The sequence below is a fragment of the Canis lupus genome, chromosome 23 (genome assembly GCF_003254725.2).
Source record: "Canis lupus dingo isolate Sandy chromosome 23, ASM325472v2, whole genome shotgun sequence".
Lineage (NCBI taxonomy): Eukaryota > Metazoa > Chordata > Mammalia > Carnivora > Canidae > Canis > Canis lupus.
In genome coordinates this window covers 40,974,755-40,991,290 of record NC_064265.1, presented here as the reverse complement: position 1 = coordinate 40,991,290, position 16,536 = coordinate 40,974,755, and the positions used below count along the sequence as shown (strand labels likewise).

Here is a 16,536-nt window from a genome sequence, read left to right as displayed (position 1 = left end):
AGAGGATAAAAAGCAGGAAATAAAGGTGTGCTTGCTATAGTATTATTGCTGTTGTTTATTTTTTTTTCTCCCTTTGATTTCCTGGCTTTTTTCTTTTCTCACTTCATTGGTTTTTCTCTTCATGCCTGACTAACCTGTCTGTCATCATCATCATTCACAATGTACATTATAAGCTTGCTAGTGGCTATTATTTTATTATTTTTCAATAAATGCACATTTGAAATTTTACATTGGAAATCTGTGGAAATAAGGATGAATAATAGAAATTGTATTGTATGAAGTACTTTCTGGAAGTAGCATACTAAGGAATCTCAGTATGCCTAAAAGTCTTTTTAAAAAGCTTGGAGATTTATTAACACTTCACAGAGCATATTGTAAAATAATGTTTAAAAATTGCAGAGTAGGGTTTTTAAAAGGACATAATTGCCAAATATTTCCTGCTCCATTTCCTCAAATTATGCAAGAAACAACAAAAGCCCCTTTGGCTTTCTTAGTTCTATAGAGAACTCATACTTTTAAAAAGCATTCTTTTAATGCCAGTTTTTAATTGTGATTATAAATTAGAGCATATTAATTGGACTGTTAAAACATACTGCTTTTAGAAGAATGTTCTTATTTATTTTCTCAAATACAAGACCTGAAACTTTTTTACTTAATAAAGGAAGAAGTTTTTCAGTTTTTCCACCTGAATGGTGCTTACAAGAATTAGACAGTTTACAGCATTCATATAATTTACAGAGTTTCTGCCCATGGCAAATCATTTATTCACATTTAGATGCAAATCACTACAAACTTCTTATCCATTTGTCAAAATTTTCATTCTGTCTTTTCTTACACATTGTAAGTTTCAAAACTTGTAAGTCCAGGTTTCTCTTTACAATGATAACTTATGACACTTCTCAGTGCTGGTCAGTGAAATAAAAATTAGAAAATGGTTTATTCTTTCCAAGCAGCCGATTTGAAGCAAATACTCTTCCACTTAATAACTGCTTTTGAAAATGTCATTTCTGATGAAGGCAATTTATAGAACATGTGCATTAAGGGATTACTTCAGTCCCTGTGAAAATTATCTTTAACTTCTCATATGATAGATAATTGTGATTGAAAATTGAACTTAAATGGAGATCACTGTTTTTTGAAAATATAAACCCTTGTATTTTGATTTTTATTAGGTTAATATGAGTTCTTCAGCACTTCCCCCTTCTATACCGATGGAAGTAAAATAAAATGTGAGCTTGTATTAGATTTCTTTCATTTTTAATACAAGTTTTGAAACTCTTTGACCACTTAAATTAGCACCAGTTTCATAAAGGACCAGATTTTTTACACAAGACTAAATGTTGAAGATTGGAAGAGTTAATGTGCTTTTACTAGTATTATTATTTTTAGTTATTAACAGTATACCAGTGGTGAGTTAGTCTGTACATACCACTTAGGAAGAACTGCAACAGGATGGAAGATACAAAATGTACAAGTAAGGTTTTATTTTCTTCACAATATCCCTTCCAAAGCCCACTCTCCTGAGGACAACATTGCCTGTGTTTCTTCTTGGGTTAGTTCTTCAAATGAATATATTATAAATTTGTATTTATAAACTTATATTTTGTGAATGGGTATACTAGTTTTGAACAAGATCTCTTGGCTCCTTACTATAATTGAGTTTTGTTTTCCTTTTTTCTTTTTCCTTTTCCCCTAGTTTCTTCTTAATTTCAGCACTGACAGTTCTGTAAGTTTTCTACCAATTTCTTTTTCTTTTCTTTTCTTTCTTTCTTTCTTTCTTTCTTTCTTTCTTTCTTTCTTTCTTTCTTTCTTTCTTTCTTTTTCTTTCTTTCTTTCTTTCTTTCTTTCTTTTTTTTTTTTTTTCCAATTTCTTTAACTTAATATGTTGTAGGGATGCCTGGGTGGCTCAGCGATTGAGTATCTGCCTTTAGCTCAGGACATGATACTGGACTCCCAGGATCGAGTACCACATCGGGCTCCCTGAATGGGGCCTGCTTCTCTCTCTGCCCCCCTCTCTCTCTCTCATGATTAAATAAATAGTGTTTTTTAAAAACCTTAAAATATGTTGTAGATACTTATTGATTTATATTATTTATATACTACCTGTGTTTATTTTATATTTCTATATAATGTGTATATTTATAGGATATATTTATATTCACATATTGAATCTATATTATAATCAAATATTACTCTATATCATATAATTAAGACAACGTTGATTATTAGTTAATCAGACACAAAATTTACTTATTCCAAGCTAATGACTTTAAGACTTGTTATTTCTCTTTTTTTTCCCAACTTTTTTTGCCAATCTCTATCTTTCAATTTCTATTTGTTATAATTTTATTTGCACAGTTCAGGTTTATAACAGTTATAAACTATTCTGTGCATATGAGAGTCTTCTATGTTTTATTGATAGGTTGATTCTTAAAATTGGAAAACATAAATGCACTTAAAATATTCAGGTTATGTAAAAATCTTTTACTCTAAATTAATGTTATTAACTCCAGAATGTAATTCTATGCTATTTAATGTCCACCATTCAGTGGCTGTATCTCCACATCTCTTTATGTTTTTCTTATACCTTCTATCTGTTGCTATGAATATATACATTAAAACTTAATTTGCTTTCATCAGTAAACTCCTTCAATTGCACTTACTTTGCTGATTCAGATTTGTCCATCATTTTCATGCTGTTTGCTTTCTTCATATATCTGGTGTTCAGATGGTCTGATTTTATTTACAACTCTAAGATGACAGTATTTGTAGCTGCTGTGGATTTCCTTTGCAATTGTGTTGGGTTGTTTGTTTTCTACCCTTGATTGGGGTGATTCATTGTGGCATGTGAAAAATCTTGGGCAGATACCACTTCTGAACAAGGAGCAGGCAGGCAGACAGAGACCCCCAAAATTCCCAAAAACAAAATGTTAATTTACAGGTTATATTTCACTGATGCTATCAGAGCTTAAATTCTGTTTGTTCCAGAAAAGATGGGGGTCTAAGAAGATTCTATTTCTGCCTGGCCTCTGTCTTGCAAAACAACTTGCAAATACTTCATTGAAAAGCAATACAGGAAAGAGTGCATCCCCAGCAATGAGAGAAGTGTGTGCAAAAGTGTGAGGAGTGAGGGAATGTGGAACATATACAGGGTTGAAGTTGCTCACTGTATAGGAGCTGTGGGTTGTTCCATATGACTTGCTCCAAAATGAATAAGAGATTTTTTTAAAAGATTTTATTTATTTATTTGAGACAGAGAGAGAAAGAGAAGGAGAGAGAACATGAGCAGGGTTGAGAGGCAGAGGGCGAAGCCAGCTCCCTGCTGAGCAGGGAACTTAATGCAGGGCTCAATCCCAGGACCCTGATATCATGACCTGAGCTGAAGGCAGATGCTGAGACACCCAGATGCCTCAGAGCAGAAATTTCTAAGCCACATTTGTTTTTTTCCCCTCCTTATAAACGGACTTTTTAAAAAGCAGTTTTAGGTTCAACAAAAATTGAAGAAAGTACAGAGAGTTCCCATATATCTCCTGTCCCCTGCATATGCACAACCTCCCCTACAACCAGCAACCCCACCAGAATAGCACATTTGTTACAATTGATGAGTTTACACTGACACATCATTATCATCCAAAGTCAATAGTTTACATTAAGTTCATTCTTGGTGGTATACAGTCCACGGGTTTTGACAACTGCGCAGTAATGAGTATCCACCATTGTAGTATCATACAGAATAGTTTCACTGCTCTAAAAATCCTCTGTGCTCTGCCTATTTATCTGAATGTCTCCTATAACCCCTGGCAATTACTGATTCTTTTACTATTCTAAAACTATTGAGACTAGTCTCAATAGTTTTGCCTTTTCTGGAACGTCAAATAGTTGTAATTCTACATTTTGGCTTCTTTCTAGAAGAAAGGTTGGCTTCTTTCACTTAGTAATATGAGTAATATGTATTTAAGGTTACTCCATATCTTTTATTTCATTCATTCATTCATTCATTCATTCATTCACTTATTTTTCATCATGATAGGTGTACTCTTTAATCCCTAGTACCTATTTCACCTGTCCCCCCACCCACCTCCTGTCTGGTAGGCTATCAGTTTGATCTTCATGGTTAAAAGTTTGTTTCCTGGTTTCTCTGCCTCCCTCTTTCTCTCACTCTAAAGGTAGAACTAGAATCTCTGTATCTTCTCATGTTTGACAGCTCATTTATTTTTAGCAGGGAGTAATATCCTATCATCTGGATTTACCATGATTTGTTTATCCATTCACCTATTGAAGGATACCTTGATTCCAAGTTTTGGTGATATAGATAAAATTGATATAAAAATCCCTATCTAGGTGTTTTGTGGATGCATTTTGTTTGTTTAAGTCAGAAACAACCCATTATTGTCAGAAGGCTCTGAATTTTAAAGGTTCTTTGTTGTGGCAGTTAGAAATAACTATTTCTACTAATATAGTTGACCACTAATTATGTTGAAGCATCATACCTGGGCACCTCAGTTTGTATAAGGGGATTTCAATCTTATTGGTTTATTTAATCTCCAAGGCAAAATAATTTGATAATCTTCATAGTGTTTTTTAATTAAAAATTCAATTCAATAATTTTATAAATTACCAAATTAGATAGATTCTTTAAGAAAAAACTTCAGATAAAATAAAAGCAAACTGTATGTATTTATTGTTTATAAATGAATATGTTGGTCTCTGCTTACCAAGTGGTTTGGATTTGGCTGAATTGACCTATTTTTGTTGTAATAATACAAGAAGTGTGTGTTTGTGTGTGTAAATATTCAATAAGTTATGAGAACAGGGCTTAAATAAAAATACATTAGGAAATTATGCCAATCACCAAACATAAGGCATAAAGGTTGTGTGACCTTCTACAACTTTTTGATGTAGCTAGTATCATTTTTTTGATAGCTGTTCTATATTCAAAAAATTAAACTCCTTCAGTATTGTCAGTCATTGTGCTTGACATTAGATGTAAGGATGAAAACCCTTGGACTGTGCCCTAAAGTAATTCAATCTTGTAGGGAAGGCACATATAAACAAACAATACAATGCTTGGTGATAAGGACATCAATAAATGTCTTAAACATATTACAGCAACAGCACAAAGGAGAAATACAAGGTTAGCAAGTCTGTAATTCTTTCTAGTAGTGATTGGAAGGCCAGGTAAAGATTCAAGGAAGCAGGGATATCTTATGGAACTTTTGAATGATAAGAAGTAAAGGTCTTTTATCTGTTTTACAATTTAAAACATTGCAACTTGCATGCTTACCTTGCCAAACTTTCCAAATTCATGCAAATAGATATTTTATTTATTGAGGATATAAAATTATAAAGGTCTTGAGAAATGAACAATTTAGAGCTGATATCTTTGGGATAGTTGTGTCTTCAAAATACCAACTAAGCTACAAGTACATACTCCAGTTTCAGTAGTACCTGTAATAGCCTCTCTGTTGGCTTGCTTCTCTATTTCTGATAATATGCCTTTAAAAACAATGTCCTTTAGGGTTCAATGGACCATGAAATAGTCTCTGCAGAAGTACCCCTGGTGCCAGCACTGAGACAAACATTCATTTTGGCTGTCAGCTAAAAGAACTTGGAAGAAATGAAGCACATTTATTATGTACTGATATATTCTGACTAGATAATCCTTTTTTAGTTGGAGGCACTATAAAAGCAAGTGCAGATTACTGTTGGCAAAATAGTAAAAAATAAAATTCAGTTGAGCTGCAACACTATTGCTTCCAATTTCACAGCTGGGTAATTTTCTTTATAAACTTCTATTAAAAAGTTTTGCTGGGAATGAGTATATTATTAAATAAACAATTTATAATATACTAAAGTCAGATGAAATCAACAGACCTTCAGAATAATTTTTTATATTCTCAAAATTTGATGGTTTTCTAAGTGTTATATGATCAGTAGATTGATTAAGTAACTTAATGAGGATTGGCCTTATTATTAATAGGAAAATGCAGTTATAGTAATTTTTTATAAAATTTTTATTTTAGGGAATGTTAAATAGATAACCTTTGTGTTTATAACTGTGGAAAATAAAGCCTAACTACTAGGTTTTCAATATTCTGAAATATTAAAATAATAAGCTATTTCCTATTTATCCATGACCTTAAGAAATGTTATGAGAAGGTTAAAGAGTAGGATTAAATTCACTTTTCAGGAGTAAAGAATAGTTATCTTAAAGATGGTACAGCAACAGGTTGACCAGTTTGCCATCTTTCAAAGGAAAAAAGGAAGAGACACACAGTTAATTAATTGTATTTTGCATTGGAGGAAGTCCCTTAGACATTTACTTAAACTGTTACCTTTTAAAATGGAAACTGTTTTTTGAAACTGTTTTAATCAAAGCCAGCACTTTGCCATCTCTTACTATGATTCAAAGCACTCTAGCATCTCACCCTGTTCTACATTTATTCCAGTCATGATGATATAGCAAGAGTGCTGAGAATGGGATCCAGGTGCTGAGAATGGGATCCAGTGCTGAGAATGGGATTCTCATCTAGAAGAAGTACCTCAGATTTTTACACCTCATGTTTCTGCCGTTTTTTTTTCTGGCGACTATCTCAGACTATGTCTCAATTCACTATATAGGACAGGTTAACAAGAGAAAGGCATACATGTTTAAAAAAAATTTTTTTTTGCAGGTACATGGGAGCCAAAAAAATGAAAACCCAAAGGATCAGTTAGAGTTAAAATCTCAACATACTAAGTTGGACAAAGAGTATTAAATTATCAAACTGTGACAAGGGGTTTGGGGTAGGGTAATCGCAAAAAAAGTTATTAGGAAGATATGAATTTAGTTTAACAAGGTTTATTTGTACAGTTTTCTTGACTCTTGTCCCTGGTGATAAGAACCTTTCTTTTAGGAGAGTTTTGTCTCCCACTTTCAGGGGGAAAAAAAAGAAAAGAAAGGTCCGAGTGTTTGAATCTTGCATCTGCTGTTTTTCAGATGCCTTTAATTCAAAATAGCCAATATATGAACACCAATAAAAAATTAATTTATTAAAAAATAGCCAATATAATGTGGTACCATATTTCGGAGTGGTAGGTTTTGAACCCCTTCATAAATCACCACCATGTTGCATATTGTTTTAATTTGCTATTGTTGCTCTAACAAATTACCACTTACTATTGTTGCTTTAACAAATTACCACAAGCTTCATAGTTTAAAACAACAGAGATTTAGCTTAACAGATCTAGAAGTCAGAAGTACAAAATGGGTCAGCAGAGCTGTGTTTCTTTTGGAGTTCAAGGTAAAAATCCATTTCCTTGCCTTTTTCAGTTTCTAGAGGCTGCCTACGTTTTTTGGCTCATCCCAGTCCTCTGTCCACAAAGCTAACAGCAGAGCATTTCAAATTTCTCTCTTTGTCCCTCCTTCCCTCCAGTCCTTCCTACTTTTCTCCTTCTCCCTCATCTTCCCTACCCCACATCTCTTCCCAACTATCACATCTGCTTTGTCATCACAGAAATTTCGTGGACTCCCATCCTCCTGCCTCTCTCTTACAAGGACCTTTGTGATCACATTGAATCTACATAAGTAATCTTCCTATCTCAAAATCCTTAATTAAGTCGCATCTGTAAATCCTATTTTTGCATTTAAAGCAACATATTCACAACTTTTGGGAATCAGAATGTGGATCTTTTGGTACCATTATTCTACCTACCACACATATATCAAAAGAAAATATATGTGAAGTAAATTAATTATGGCCTCTCCAAATTTCACTCCCAGAGTCTACTTTTTAAAAATATTTATAATAATATAGAATACTTTTTAAGAAGGTATAAAAACCAAATGTAGAGTTCAATAAAATATTGCAAAGTGAAAACATGAGACATGACAGATGAAAACAATATTGCTTGTATTCAGGAAGCTTATGAATCTCTCCTGCCTCCCTCCATTCCAAAAGTAACTACTACTCTTGCTTTTGACACTGTTTTTTTGACTATTCTGAACTTTGTACAAATTGAATGATAAGGCTGTGTGTAGCTTGTTTTGCTTAATATATACTCTGAAATTAATGCATTTTATTGTGTGAACTGTAGGTAATTCATTTTCATCACTGTATAGTATTCCATTGATAGAACACAAATCACAATTTTTTATCAATTCTGTAGTTTATGAATATTTTGGTTGTTTTCAGCTTGAGAATATTCTACATAATGCTTTTTTGATTAATTAATTACCTCTGTCTTGAGCATATGTGCATCTTTTTTTCATTGGATATATACCTACAGGTGAAATAGCACATTCATTGGATATGTGTGTATTCAATTTTGGGTGATATCACTATGCTAATTTCCAAAGTGATTATACTATATTTTACTGTCATGAGCAGTGTATGAAAGTTCCAGTTACTTGCTTTACAGCCAGGCCAATAGCTTAATTATTAGTCTTTTCACTCTAGGTATTCTGTTGTACATGTCCTAGTATTTCACAGTAAACTAGGGTTATATTTTAAGTTGGAATTTTCTGATTACTAATGAGGTTGAGCACTTAAGCATATTTTCATATATACTGGGCTTTTAGATATCTTCTTTTATAAAGCACCTACTTAGGCATTTTGTTCATTTTTCTATTCAGTGATCTGTCTAATTCTTTATTATTTGTAGGATTTCTGGATCCCAAGTTTTTGTTAGTTTTTGTTAATTATATATTGCAAACATCTTATCCAATACTGTGCCTTGCCTTTACATACTTTTAAGGGGATTGTTGGATTAGTAAACATTTTTGACTTTTAATATCCAACTTATCAATATTTTTCTTTTGCTAACTTTTCAGTAACAATATTCTGTACTGGGCTTCTATATGTATGTAATTAATAAGCATTTAAAGAATGAACAAAAGAATAAAAGTGATTGCTTGATGATGATCCTATCACCAAATCTTATATATATGTCATTAAGTTACTTAAACTCATATATAAGGGGCTTCTTTATATAGTTTCTTTTCAAAACTTTTCTCTCATATATTTCTATGCTTCCCTCTAATAGAGAAAGGGAACTATGTTATCCGTTTACTCAGGCTGCTACGAAATTGAGGATTTTTTCACCTTTCTCATTAGGGATATACATACATCCGTACATACATATAGTAAAGTGTATATATTTTTTCCTCTCTCTGTTTTCCTCTCCTAAGGCTTAACTGATTTGTCCTTTACACAATATTGATTACTATTAGATTTTTTTAGGTCACATATCTGACATATTTCATCTCCTGTTCTACTTATCCCTCCAGGTCATCACCTCTCTGGCATGATGACAGCAACTGGGAGAACTTCAGGCACCAGGCAGCCTGGATTGCTACAATCACAGTCCATTCACAAGTGACCTCAGGAGAGTCAATCTCTACTGTTTTCCAGATGTAGTTTGTTTTAGGCAGGGATGTCAACTTGTTAATAGAACATGTGAAGGATCACAGATATAGCTAGGTGGTAATCAGACCATAGGACATATTGATTGCATTGACCAACCATGATGGGATAGGCAGCAGGTGTGCCAACTCCCACAGGTTCTCAAATATATCATTTTTATAGTTACATATTTACACAAAATTTTTCCTCTATTTTCATCCTAACAACGTATCTTTCTGGAGTAATTTTACTCCCTGAGAAGCCAAGTAATGCAGCCATTTTCTATGTCCAAACCGGGCATGTACATCCAGTTCCTTGTATGACCAAGTCCTTCTAGTCTACCCTGTTTGACATCTATATGGGCCATCCTGGTGATAATCCTAGAGCTAGTTTGTTTTCTTCTAGGCATGTGCTAATCATATAATGTTTAGTGCAAAAATATGCAAAGAAACATTTTCTAATGGTTATAATAGGCACCTGCTGGAGTTAATATCACATGTTTAAAAACTGTTCTTTGTTTCTGTGTTTTGGTGCAATTCATTTACTCGTTTTATTAAAACACTTTGATTTATTTTTAGAATTTATTTTATTTCTTGCATTGTAATTTCCCTCAAATCAGAGTTGCAAATGATTAGGGTGTGTAAAAACAAGCAAACAAGTGGACTGACTTATCATCCTTCCCAAATAGCTACTGGTTTTCATCTGCAGTTAAATATGCCAAAATTTTTTTGTTACCCAGATTAAAAATGCCATACCCACATTTAATTCTCTGGGAAGCTGTCAATTCTTGTAGAATCCATTTCTGCCTTTTTTTTTCTTCTTTTTCATTCTCTTTTCTGTGGCCCAAATTCAAGAACTTATGGTTCCGAGTGTAGTATTTGCAAGTCAAACAATAGACTGTTGCTAGATTGTCCTTCCTAATGCATAAATTTAATGATAACATTTTAGGTCTTAGAACACTAATAACATCCTATTGCTGACAATTTAATTAATGACCGATGATTATGATTAAAAAGGCTTCCTACTGTATTTTTATCTCCAGTAGCTAACCTAGAATGCTTTACTCACTATATCTTAGAATTGCCCTCTATATTGTTAGCTCTACAGTTTTGTTCATCTTACTTTTATTCCTAGAATGCCATATGACATATGCCCTTCTTAAAAAGCACATTCATCCTTCAGAGCTCTTTTCAAATGCTTCCTCTGTAATGTGACTTTTCCTGCCTCAGCTGTGCCTCAGCTGGATATTGGTGCTCCTTTGTTTGGCTTTTTCCTTTGTTTCCCTCTTATAGTTTGAGTCAATATACTCCTATGAATTGTAAACAAAGTAGTGCAATTAAACTGTACAACCATTCTTAAGGGATGGCCCCTGTAATGGGAAAATGTTGATGTTCTATTCAGATTTCCTTGGATCCCTTCTGCTGTCTCTGCCCTCACTTCCTCTACTACTCCCCGCTCCTTGTGTTTTTTCTTCCAGTAGCCAGAGCCTGCAGCTCCTTACTAGAGGAGTGAGTGCTCTTGAGCTATTGGGGCCTGCTTGCTATCAGGTATAAGCTCAGAGGGCTCTAAGGGCTTAGGCTTTATATCCCCTGGAGGAGACTTTTAGCCAGTCACCAAACTAATATTACAATGCTAAGTCCAGATCCCCTCCTCATGACAACTCAGAAGTGGTCCGTTTGCCATTTCCCCTTGGGCTCAGGCTTATCTCCTGCCTGAGATGGCATCTTGCTTCGCTGCTACTCCTCCCTTTCCTTAACATTTTTTTGTTTTTAATATCATTTACCAAATGCTTATTTCAGGATCTTCTGGGGAATCTGATATAAGACTGCCCCATAACACCAGTCCAAATATATCCAGTTGTTTCCCAGTTTATTCTAATTAGACATGACTAAAAGAGTAAGTCAAATTGCTGAAGTCTCCAAGTACCAAGAGCAGGATACTACTTCCCTGATATTCTGGATAGGTTTTAATAATTCTGGACAGGTTGGTTTTGATCCAGCTTTGAAACCCCTGTGGATGTTTAAAAGGGGCTGTTGAAGGAGAAAAGGTTAGCATTTATCATTTATGTTTGTAATAACCGAGGGCAGACATGCTTACCCGTATAAGCATATTGTTATAATGACTCTGATGAAATTGGCTATAGTTTGTGTCCCTGGCTTGAAGAGCTTGAGCTCCCTTGGGCTATTAGAGTCTAGAATTTGATTAGTGTTGGCTGCAGTCTAGTCCCTTATCAGCTATTCCTCTAACACATCAATTCTGTGTCATTCAGCAATGTCTTTGCTGGGAAATAATTCTGACAATCTGGTCTATTTTAAATTTATCAAATAATTGTATGCAGCCTAGTCTTAGTGGATTTTCCACTAAAATGCTCCATATTTTCTCCTTGACAAGCTTCATCTCAGTCTCTGTTAAGTTGTGATAAGCAGCCAGTGTCTGGCTAAGAGGCCATGGATTGCTGTATTTTCAGTTTTGAGGGCTCTATCAAAACACCCAAAGTGAAGGATGGGATTTATAGAAGACCTTTAAACTCTATCATTCTCAGAGATTGTATAGATATTGCCAATTCTACCTCTATCATTTTTATGACCTTGTTTTTTTGAAATCGAGTATTTCTGCTACATTTTTCTTTACAATTCCTATTGTCTTTATAAAATGTTTAGCTATAAGATATTTGTACAAAACAGGAGAGCCATAATTCCAGGCATATAATTTTATCAGTTCTCTGCATTGCATATACATTTACAGCACTGTATTTGTGTGTCCCACGAATGTCATCTTATAGCACACTTTGCAGAGAGAGCTACTGTGGCTACCTTTTGTTTTTTTACTCCCAAATGACTCGAGTTCCTTTTAACTGTAGGAAATTATCTTTACTTCCAACAAAAATTTTGCTTATGTTTAGAAACTGGCATTTTTAACTAGAAGAGTCAACTATATGAGTCATGATCTTTGCTCTTTATAGAAGTACAAAATATAGTGAAATAGAAAATAACAATTTGTAAGTTTTTTAACTTATAAAAATAATGGTTTCATGTACAAAAAATTCTATTTCATATTTTTGATAGATATTTTGACATGCAATAAGAATAAATTTTGCATTCAAATAAGGAATAACAGTTGATCAAATATAATAATAGTTCTCACTGCTTTGTTTAGTCCTAGGAAGATGCAACTCAGAGGGAGATACACTCTTGCTTCTGATATAATGGCCTTGGAAGAAGGGGAAAGATTAGTGAAAATCTTGTTTTGCTATAAAGGATTAGAGTTGGGATGACACTTTAAACACTTGAGCTGTGTCCATAGAGGTATGTAGATATATAGTCATGAGTAAACATTTCCATTAGAATGACACACTGAAACCTGATCACATTATTCTAGCTCCACCAATGGGAGAGTGATGAGAATGAGGAAGACTGGTATAATTCACCCATAAACTACAAACACCTCCAGGGCGGAAGGCACAGACCTTCTAAGAGTCTTCTTGTGAATGCCATGGGTGCCATTGCCATGGTTCTGTGCCTTACTCACCTCTCTATGCTTTTCACTTTGAGCTGTTGCAGTATGTATTAGCTCTGTGCACATCAAACCTGAATGAAAATTAAGCTTCCTTTACTATTTTCCATCAGAGACACAGTCATACTCAACAGTGTTTGGATATAGTAGCCTTTCTTTGACTCCCAATATATAGTATAGAATCATAGAGGCCCAGCACAGCGTCAGCCACATCAATACCATTAATCCTGATATTCCCTGCCTTCTAACATCTACCTACTCCCCTCTAGTTATTCGCTTGCCACTCACATGGAGCACCCTGGACACTGTATCCCTGATCTCAACTCTGCATTTTCTTCTCATAAGAGCAATCCTACAACACTATTTCCCCTTCTTCAGTGCCCCAGACAGTTCTTCCTGCCTAAACCACTGTGATATTCAGAAAATGCCATTTTATCCATATTGTTTAATAATAGCTTATTACCTTATAATATATATATTTTAAGATTTTATTTATTTACTTATGAGAGAGAGAGGCAGAGACACAGGCAGAGGGAGAAGCAGGCTCCATGCAGGAGCCCAACATGGGACTCGATCCCAGGTCTCCAGGATCAGGCCCTGGGCCAAAGGCAGCACTAAACCGCTGAGCCACCTGGGCTGCCCTAATAACTCATTACCTTATAATATATTATACATGCTGGAGAACAATCATGAGCAGAGTGGAAATACAAAGGAAGCAACAATTCCTTCTCATGGACTAGGAAGACCAGGTGAAGTAGATTATTTTTGAATTGGTACTAAAATATTTAGTAGGCTGCCTATGTGTCTAGGGGTCCTAACAGGTGAATAGAACATAAAAGAGAGTATTCTATAAATTAACAAAAAATATAAAGCTTTGTAGATGTAAAGTGCTCTTGAAAGTAAGACATTATGGATCATTTTCCTAGGTTGATTTCTATGATAAACAGATTCTGAGTTGGAGATTCATTGCAGAAGGTCTACTGGGGACAGCTCTGGTGAACAACACATCACAAAGTGGGTAGCACTCTGGGCAGAGGGAAAAGTTGAACTGTGGTGGTATCTTTGGAACAAATACCTCAGAAGATCTTCTGAAGCTCCAGAGTTGGACAGTCTCAGATCTGGGTGGCGTATCATAGCATGTAACACACTCAGTGTAGAATTCACATATTTGTTAGTTATCAAGTTTGAGAGTATATACTGTTTGTTCTCTTTTTGCAATGACTAGAGAAATTGTGGCATATAATGTAATATATATACATCATTAAAAGTGATGGTCAGTTTTACTAAGTACTAGAAAATTAATCATTTTCAAAAGAGTTTCTGTTAATTTTCCTGAGACATATAGGCATAAATAATGTAGAAATATTTTCCTGAAAAATAGCAATTAAGAGAAGATCTCTTTTACTCTTGAGTGCTGTCTTTATTATCATACCATCGTTACCCTGGCTAACAATTTTGAGATCTTACGGCAACTAGCTAAAGGATTTCAGGCCCTCTGATTAGGCAGATTTGGGTTTACTCTTGTTGGGGTAGAAAACATTGTCTACATGACTTATTTGGAAATAAGTGACCTCAATTTTAATATAACATATGGCTAAATCTTAAGGTAATTAAGTTAGTTCTCCTGAGAAATACAAATGCTAAATGTTGTTTTCCAATATGCATATTATATTTAACACAGTAAGGTCACAGTTCTAAAATTATAAATAGGACTATAATGGATTTATTAATGATGTGACTATCAAAAGTTAATATTTCTAACTATCTTGTATCACCACTTATTTTTTTATATCACTAAGCAGATTGCTTTACATTACAGATTTTATACTACAGTGATTGCAATAATTAAATCCATTGAAGTCTGACTAAGTATAAAGTGTAAAGATGTATGAATAAACATAGGCTTGTCATCTTTGCCACATGAAGAATGCCATGCCCTTTTCTTGAAGACTGGGACAGTTTATTAGGAATGTTTTTATTTTTAAATGTTGTGTTTTTGGTAAGCAGAGAAAGTAAAAGGGAGTCAACTGGTTGATTTGGAGTGGAAAAGTACTAATTATTCAAGGAAATTTATACTACATATCTACATAAATTAAGTTGGCAAGAAAGCTAGGTTACTAGATAATCTACATAACCATTTCATTAAATAGTGATTAAAAATTTTAATTAAATTCAGCACTCACCTATTCATGATTAAAAACATTGTGTGAATACAATTTCACCAATCTTAAAAAGTATCTAAAGAAATCCTACATCAAACATAATGCTCACCAAATTTCCTGTTTTTATAAGGACACCAGTCATACTGAATTAGAAACCCACTCTACTCCAGTGTGGTCTTATCTTAATTACTTACATCTGTAGTGACCCTATTTTCAAATAAAACCACATATTGAAGGCTACATGTCAATACATGAATTTTGGAGGACATAATTAAAGACATAATGTTTTATAAGTTTATCTATAGTTTTAATACAATCCTGACAAAAATTCCTGGCTGATTTTTTTTCTTTGTACAAATGAACAATCTAATTTTAAAACTTATATCAGTATTCCAGTGTTTGGTATATGGCTATCTAGAATGCTCATACAACCTTTTTTAAGGACTTATTGTAATTATAAATATATTCAAGAAATGTGGTATTGGCTTAATTTTTGAGGAATAGATCAGTGGTACAAAATAGGAGATCCAGAACTAGCCTAAGTATGTAAGGTCAGTTTATTTTTTAAAATAACTAAGGTAATTCATTGGGGGAAAGCATGGTATTTTCAACACATAGTACTGAAACAGCTACAAATGTATTTGGGAACAAAATTACTCTCAATCCTTTCCTCACACCATATATGAAAATTAATTTTTGGATCACAGGCCTAAAAGTTAGTTAATTTAGAAAATTTCTGGAAGAAAACAATATATCTCCATAACCATTGGGTAGGAAATATTTTGTAGGATACATGAAATTCTAAGCATAAAGTAAAACAAAATGCACACATACAAACTACATAAAATGATACAATATTATCAAAATTAAAAACTGCTTTTCAAGAAACACTGATAATGCCATGCTTATAGATGACCCTAGTGTGTGAAACTCTGTCGCAATAAGCAGCCCAACCTTGAAAACCTATGTCTCTGTGTACCTGAGAATAAAATAAAGTGTGTGGGGGGCGGGGGGCGGGGGGGAGGAACAACAGATTTTCAAGGGCCTGTGAGACAATAACAAAAGATTCAATGGTCATATCATGAGAGAACCAGGTGTAAAGAAAAATGAGAGTGAAACAGAAACAGTATTTGAAGAAATAATAACTAAAAATTTCACAAAAGTGGTCAAAGACACAAACCTATAGATTCAAGAAGCTGGACAAATACCGAGAGAGGATAAGCTTGAGGAAATGCACAGCAATACAAGGAAAACTAAAAGAAATTGTCATTAGCAGACCTACTACTAAAAACTGTCTAAAGGAAATTTTGGAGAGGAAATGATAAAAGATGTACTCATGGAACATCAGGAAGGAAGACAGAAGAACAGACACAGTGGAAATACGGGTACATCTAATAGACTGTACTCTTCCACATGAATTTTATAAATCATATTTGATGATGAATTATAGCACCAATATAATATTACAGAAAGTGTTC

The 16,536-nt window shown here is 33.9% G+C and overlaps 1 long non-coding RNA gene across 1 annotated transcript in view; it reads left to right on the top strand.

The window, feature by feature from the left end:
• LOC118352146 (uncharacterized) overlaps positions 1 to 16,001 on the top strand; it is a 31,741-nt gene extending 15,740 nt beyond the window's left edge. Inside the window, exons 2-3 of the long non-coding RNA XR_004808758.2 lie at positions 9,269 to 12,688; positions 13,823 to 16,001. This is a non-coding gene — a long non-coding RNA (uncharacterized LOC118352146). The remainder of the gene's footprint in view (positions 1 to 9,268; positions 12,689 to 13,822) is intronic.
• The last annotated feature ends 535 nt before the right edge of the window (positions 16,002 to 16,536 follow it).